The sequence below is a fragment of the Herpailurus yagouaroundi genome, unplaced genomic scaffold (assembly GCF_014898765.1).
Source record: "Herpailurus yagouaroundi ecotype Mexico unplaced genomic scaffold, PumYag 139, whole genome shotgun sequence".
NCBI lineage: Eukaryota > Metazoa > Chordata > Mammalia > Carnivora > Felidae > Herpailurus > Herpailurus yagouaroundi.
In genome coordinates this window covers 58,266,469-58,272,388 of record NW_024412394.1, presented here as the reverse complement: position 1 = coordinate 58,272,388, position 5,920 = coordinate 58,266,469, and the positions used below count along the sequence as shown (strand labels likewise).

The window sequence follows — 5,920 nt, the reverse complement described above, 5'->3', positions numbered from 1 at the left end:
ACCTTATGGTGTTATACTGGCTTTCAGCTTTAATGTCGGTGAAGATTCAGAGTATCTAGGTAGGGTGGTATTAGATCTCTTCTCCACAAGTCAAGCCAAGAAAACAGAAGCTTTACAATAAAATCTAGGGTAACATTATCAATTCAATTGTTTATTTTTTGAATAACATTTTAATTTTTAATATTTTAGAGATATTTTAATAAAGTGGCATCTTAAACTTTATTATGTAAGACCAGCAATAGTACCAACATCACATCCACTTATTACCCCAGCAGCAAGGCCTTAAATCTTTTAAACTATATTTTGAAACATAAAGTATCATACTTAAATGAAAATTTTTTCAAGTGTCAATGAAATTTATAAAAACATTGTATTCATTTGTTTGTGCTCTTTGTGTTGGCACCTGAAAAAGGTGCTCTGCTAACGCTAATCTCCTAGGATCCTGTCTCCTCCCCCTTTTCTCCCCTACCACTCCCCCCCCACCCCCAACTCTCCTGCCCCGTGACTTCTTCTGTCACCTCATAGCACTTAGGCTAGGACCTCTCACAAGGGATATGTAGTACTTTCTCTTCTAATTGCTCTTCTTGAGTCTTGATTCATTTTCTTTCCATGCCTGATTCTGCTGCATACACCCTTTTATATGTATGTCTGGTGTCCAAACTCATCATGAACTGTGACTTGATTGAGTTGGTTAAGAACACGCGTCATCCCAACAGGTGCCCTCCTCAATACCCATCACCCACCCTCCACTCCCTCCCACCACTCTCCATCAACCCTCAGTTTGTTCTTGGTTTTTAACCAATTTGACAATAAATTACATATTAAAAAAAAAAAAGAAAGAAACCCTGTCACATGCTACAACATGGATGAACCTTGAGGACATTATGCAAAGTGAAATAAAGCCAATCACAGAAAAAAAAAAAAAAAAGAAAACGTAAAAGATATGAAATCCAAAGGAATGATATAAAATTCAATATTTTTGCTTTGGAAGTCCTATTAAACTGCTTTGGAAGTCCTATTAAACTAATATTAAAACCAAAAATAAACACTTGCCAATTGAAAAAAAAAAAAAGAACATGGGTTGGGGTGGTCCCTTTTGGGCAGACTCTTGGATCCTCCTCATAAGCCAGTGGTCTAGACCACTGTTGTTTTTTTTTAAACATTTATTCATTTTTGAGAGCGAGAGAGACAAAGCATGAGTGGGGGAGGGGCAGAGAGAGAGAGAGGGAGACACAGAATCCGAAGCAGGCCCCAGGCTCTGAGCTGTCAGCACCAAGCTGGACATGGGACTTGAACTCACAGAGCCCAAGATCATGACCTGAGCTGAAGTCTGACGCTGAAGTCTGACGCTTAACCCACTGAGCCACCCAGGCGCCCCTGGTCTAGGCCACTGTTAATCAAAGTATGGTTTAGTCTTACCAGGAAGATTGTTAAAAATACAGAATTTCAGACCTCACACCAGAACTACTGAGTTAGAATTTGTATGTTAAGGGACGCCTGGGTGGCTTAGTTGGTTAAGTGGCAGACGCTTGATTTCAGCTCAGGTCATGATTTCATGGTTCATAAGATTGAGACCCTGTTGGACTCTTTGATGAAGTGTGGAGCCTGCTTGGGAGTCTCTCTCTTTATCTGCCCCTCCCCTGCTTCCTCTCTCTCTCTCTCTCTCAAAATAAATAAAATAAACATTAAAAAAATAATTTGTATGTTAAAAAGATGCCATGTATTTCATATGCAAGCTAATGTTTGCACACTAATGTTGGAGAAGAACCAATCAATTGTTTCTTATTTGATCATAATGGCAGAGCTCCAGCTGATACATATACAAGTTCGGGAAGCACTGATTTACTTGTCCCTTGTCATATTGTCATGGCGAAGCATAACATAGGCATAGCAATATTGGCAGAAGGAACTGTCTGAATCCACCTTTCTCAAAAGGTGACAGTATAACTGGTAGGCATTGAGGCTTTAGAACCATCGGATTTAGACATAGTTCAGAACAGAATGGTGTAAAGAAGGATTGCCATGGACAGGGCACCAGCCCTGGCACTTGAGAAATACCCCAAGTGGTAGGAAGCTCAAAGAGCTCCTGGTGTGAGACACTGGGTTTGAATCTTGGCTGTGAATCATTACCTAGCTGTGGGAATTGAACTTGTTAATTTATGTCTCTTTGCCTCACTTTTCTCATTTGTAAATGGAGATGGCAATACTCATCTAATACAGGTTGTTTTGAAAAGTTACTGAAAAAAATATCGACAGACGGGTGTTCAATAAATATTAGTCCCTTCCCTTTTCCTGTCTTGTAAAACCTCAATTAGAGTTAGTGAAACAAAGTCCTTGAGAAAGAAAAATAGTAAGATCCCTCTAGTGTGGAGCTTATATCCATGGTCATGACACCAAGGCAGTCAGAATTGATGGCGGTTGCGGAAGGGGTGGAGTGAAGATGTCCATCTGGCTCCCACGGTCTTCATACCATTTCTGTAGCTGAAGGAGTCCTAGGAGGGGAGCTGGAAGGCAGACATATTTAGTTCTCTATACCTTCACCCTGTAGGGCACGGTTCCTACACAGCCCCTGGGGATTCAGCCTGGGATCTGGCTCTACACAGGGGGTTCTGAGCGGCCATTCTTTGAAGAGTCCATCTCCTCAGCTCTTCTGTTAACCCAGTTCTGTTCAGTTCCCCTCTGGCTGTTAGTTACACCACCACCACTGCTCTGGGGCTGAGTCCCTGCCTCCCTTCCTTCTCTTTGTGGCTGGATTGCACCCCTTTGTGGAGCAGCTTTTCCATGTAGGACTCAGTCTGATCTTGCACAAAGTTTGGCTAAGGCTTGCATGGCTGCTGTGCCTTCACAGCTATAGATGCTTTCCTTTTCCTCAGAGCCTTGTTCTCACGTTCTCATACCAAACTTTTGTCCACCTCTTGTATCTATTGACTCCTCAGAGATTCCTGCCTCCTTTCACCTTAGAGAATTAAAAAACAATTTTTTTTAGGGGCGCCTGGCTGGCTCAGTCGTTTTAGTGTCCAACTTCGGCTCAGGTCATATCTCACAGTTCACAAGTTCGAGCCCCGCGTCGAGCCCCGAGTCGGGCTCCGTGCTGACAGCTCGGAGCCTGGAGCCTGCTTCGGATTGTGTCTCCCTCTGTCTCTGCCTCTTCCCCTGCTTATGCTCTATCTCTCAAATATAAATAAACATTAAAAAAAATTTTTTAACGTTTATTCATTTTTGAGAGACAAAGAGGGACAGAGCATGAATGGGGGAGGGGCAGAGAGAGTGGAGACACAGAATCCGAAGCAGGCTCCAGGCTCCGAGTTGTCAGCACAGAGCCCGATGCTGGGCTTAAACCCACAAGCCTTGAGATCATGACCTGAGCCGAAGTCGGACGCTTAACCGACGGAGCCACCCAGGCGCCCTTAAAATTTTTTTTAAAGTTTATTTATTTTGAGACAGAAAGAGAGAGCATGTGCGTGTGTATGCGTGTGTGCTTGCACACCCCCCCACACACAAACAGACACACACATGTGGGGCAGGGGCAGAGAGAAGGAGAGATAGAATCCAAGGCAAGCTCTGAGTCGCCATCGTGGGAGAGCCTGATTCAGGGCTCGAACTCAAGAACTGTGATATCACGACCTGAGCCAAGATCAAGAGCCCACCACTTTGTGCCACCCAGGCGCCCCTGCCTCCTTTCACTTTTATACAAGCTGAGTTTTAATAATCTTTCTTCTCTGTCACAGGTCTAAAAGCTAACTTTTAATCTGCATCAGATTAAGATTATATTCTAGTTTTTCTCACAGAATTTATTTACACATGCATCTAAAAATAGTTCACCTCATGGTGTCTCTGAAAATGTAAACCACACTTGAACCAAAGGCCACATAATGTTCAAAGAGGATCTGACAAGTCCAGGAATGTCCACAGGCCCCCAAGAGTGAGTGGGGTAGGTTGGCCTACCAGAAGAGCTGTGACAGTAAAATGCAGTAAGTGGCTCTTGGGATCAGACCATTCAACTTCGTCTGGTTTCTAACTTGTTTCCCAGACACAGATTTTGCCAGTATTGATTCTCTCTTTTGCCTTCCATGAAGGCTTCACTGAAGGTAATTTATGCTCATCCCCGTGACTGAACCTAGACACTCAGTCATAGAGCTCAGTACCGAAAAACAAACGGTTACTTTTTAAATATTGGCTCCACATTTAATGGGAGCAAAGGCTGAGTGCTCTGTGGAAGGTCACAGAAGAAGAATGAAGAATAGCTGGTGTCAGCTCCTTGTCTCATCTGGGCACAGAGCATTTCTGCTCTGATCCCCAACCTGCCCACTCTGCTTCTTATGAACGAGGCCCCGAAGCCTTCTGGTCCTTCTCCCTGGAGGAATCTGGTGACCACCTGTGTCACTCCAGCAGGCCCTTGGGTTTCACTCCCACAACCTGCTCAAAGGAGTTCCACTTCTGAGTACACACACTCCTTCTTCCGGAGAGGTCAGGGGTACCTACACACTGCTGTATGGGACCCCTCCCCAATCCTGGTTAGTACCTTCAGGCTGGCAAAAAGTCCATGTTTTAGGAATATGACAGCATTCCCTGCTCTTCTAAAGGGCTGATGTGGCAGCGGAAGTAGAAGGGAAGGGGGAGCTTTCCTTCACTCCAGTGTCCGCCCTCTCAGGAAAAAGCTTGGAGGGTTCCCACATCCATCCTTTCACCTTGGGAGTGATAGATAAATCCCCGACTTGAATTTCTTTTTCAGTTCCTCCAAACAATTTTAAGCTATCCATGCTCTTGCTAAAATTCATGTGTATATCATAAAACCATGAAACATGACCCTATCGTTTGGACTTATGATCTTTTTATTTATTTTGAAAAAGAGAGAGAGAGAGAGGAAGCGCACAGAGACAGGGAGAGAGAGAATCCCAAGCAGGCTCCACGCTGTCAACTCAGAGCCTGATGCAGGGCTCAAACCCGCAAACTGTGAGATCTTGACCTGAGCCCAAGAGTCCCATGCTGCATTGACTGAGCCACCCAGGTGCCCCTAGACTTATGAACTTTTAAGAATGAAATTAACCATGAAGTTAATGGAAGAAAATTGAACACACACACACACACACACACACACACACACACACACACACACACAGAGTTTGCGAGATTTTCTGCACCGAAAAGAAAAGGAAAACAAACCAAAACACCCCACCTCTGCGGGCTCTCCCCATGACTTCAAAGGGGGAAAGACTTGAGCTGGGTCTGCCAGAGGGGAAATCTCTCTAGGGTGCATTGTTGCTGTTACTTGTCAAACCAGACAAGCTCTCCTCTCCGTGAGCACATGGCCAAGGCCTAGGTAACTGTGCCCTGTAATAAGAGTGTTTTTATAAATTATGCAAATACACAGCGCCTTCCTGATGGCCAGAACAATCTTCATTCCCGACCTTAATCCGGGCGTTCGTTCCCAGCCCCCGCCGGGTGGCGTCTCCTGCCTGCCACTCGGCGCGGCCTCAGGTGAGTCCCGCGCGCTCCCCGCTCTCCGGCCTGCGGGAGGGGCTGGAGCGACGGCGGAGGGCGGGCCGGGGCTTGGGGGGGACCGAGATCCGGGCCCTGACTGCAGCTTCCTCCCGGCGGAGCCGCATTTCCAGGCACCTCCGCAGCCCTAGCCCTCGCGCGCCGAGCCGTTCCCGGCCGTGCCGCCTGGAGGCGCGGAGCCCGCCGGGCGCGCCCAGCCCTGCAGCTCCGGCCGGGGCGGAGGCCGCCGGACCGCGGAGATGCGGGGCGGGGGCAGGGCGCGGGGTAGGTGACTTTATCCCGCCTCTGTTTCCCTGCCCCGGGGAGCAATGACATCACGCGGCCTTCTCCAGGCGCCGACACAAAGAGCGGCGCGGAGAGGCCGCTGCGGGGGGAGCCGGCGGCCGCCGCTGCCGCCCAGGGCCCCGGGGCCCCGCCGGCC

General features: G+C 47.2%; 1 protein-coding gene across 1 annotated transcript in view; it reads left to right on the top strand.

The window, feature by feature from the left end:
- Nucleotides 1-5,402: 5,402 nt before the first annotated feature.
- The window catches only part of FAXC (failed axon connections homolog, metaxin like GST domain containing), a 73,639-nt gene continuing 73,121 nt past the window's right edge, over nucleotides 5,403-5,920 (top strand). Inside the window, exon 1 of the mRNA XM_040474231.1 lies at nucleotides 5,403-5,478. The gene's annotated coding sequence lies outside the window, so the exon portion shown is untranslated. The remainder of the gene's footprint in view (nucleotides 5,479-5,920) is intronic.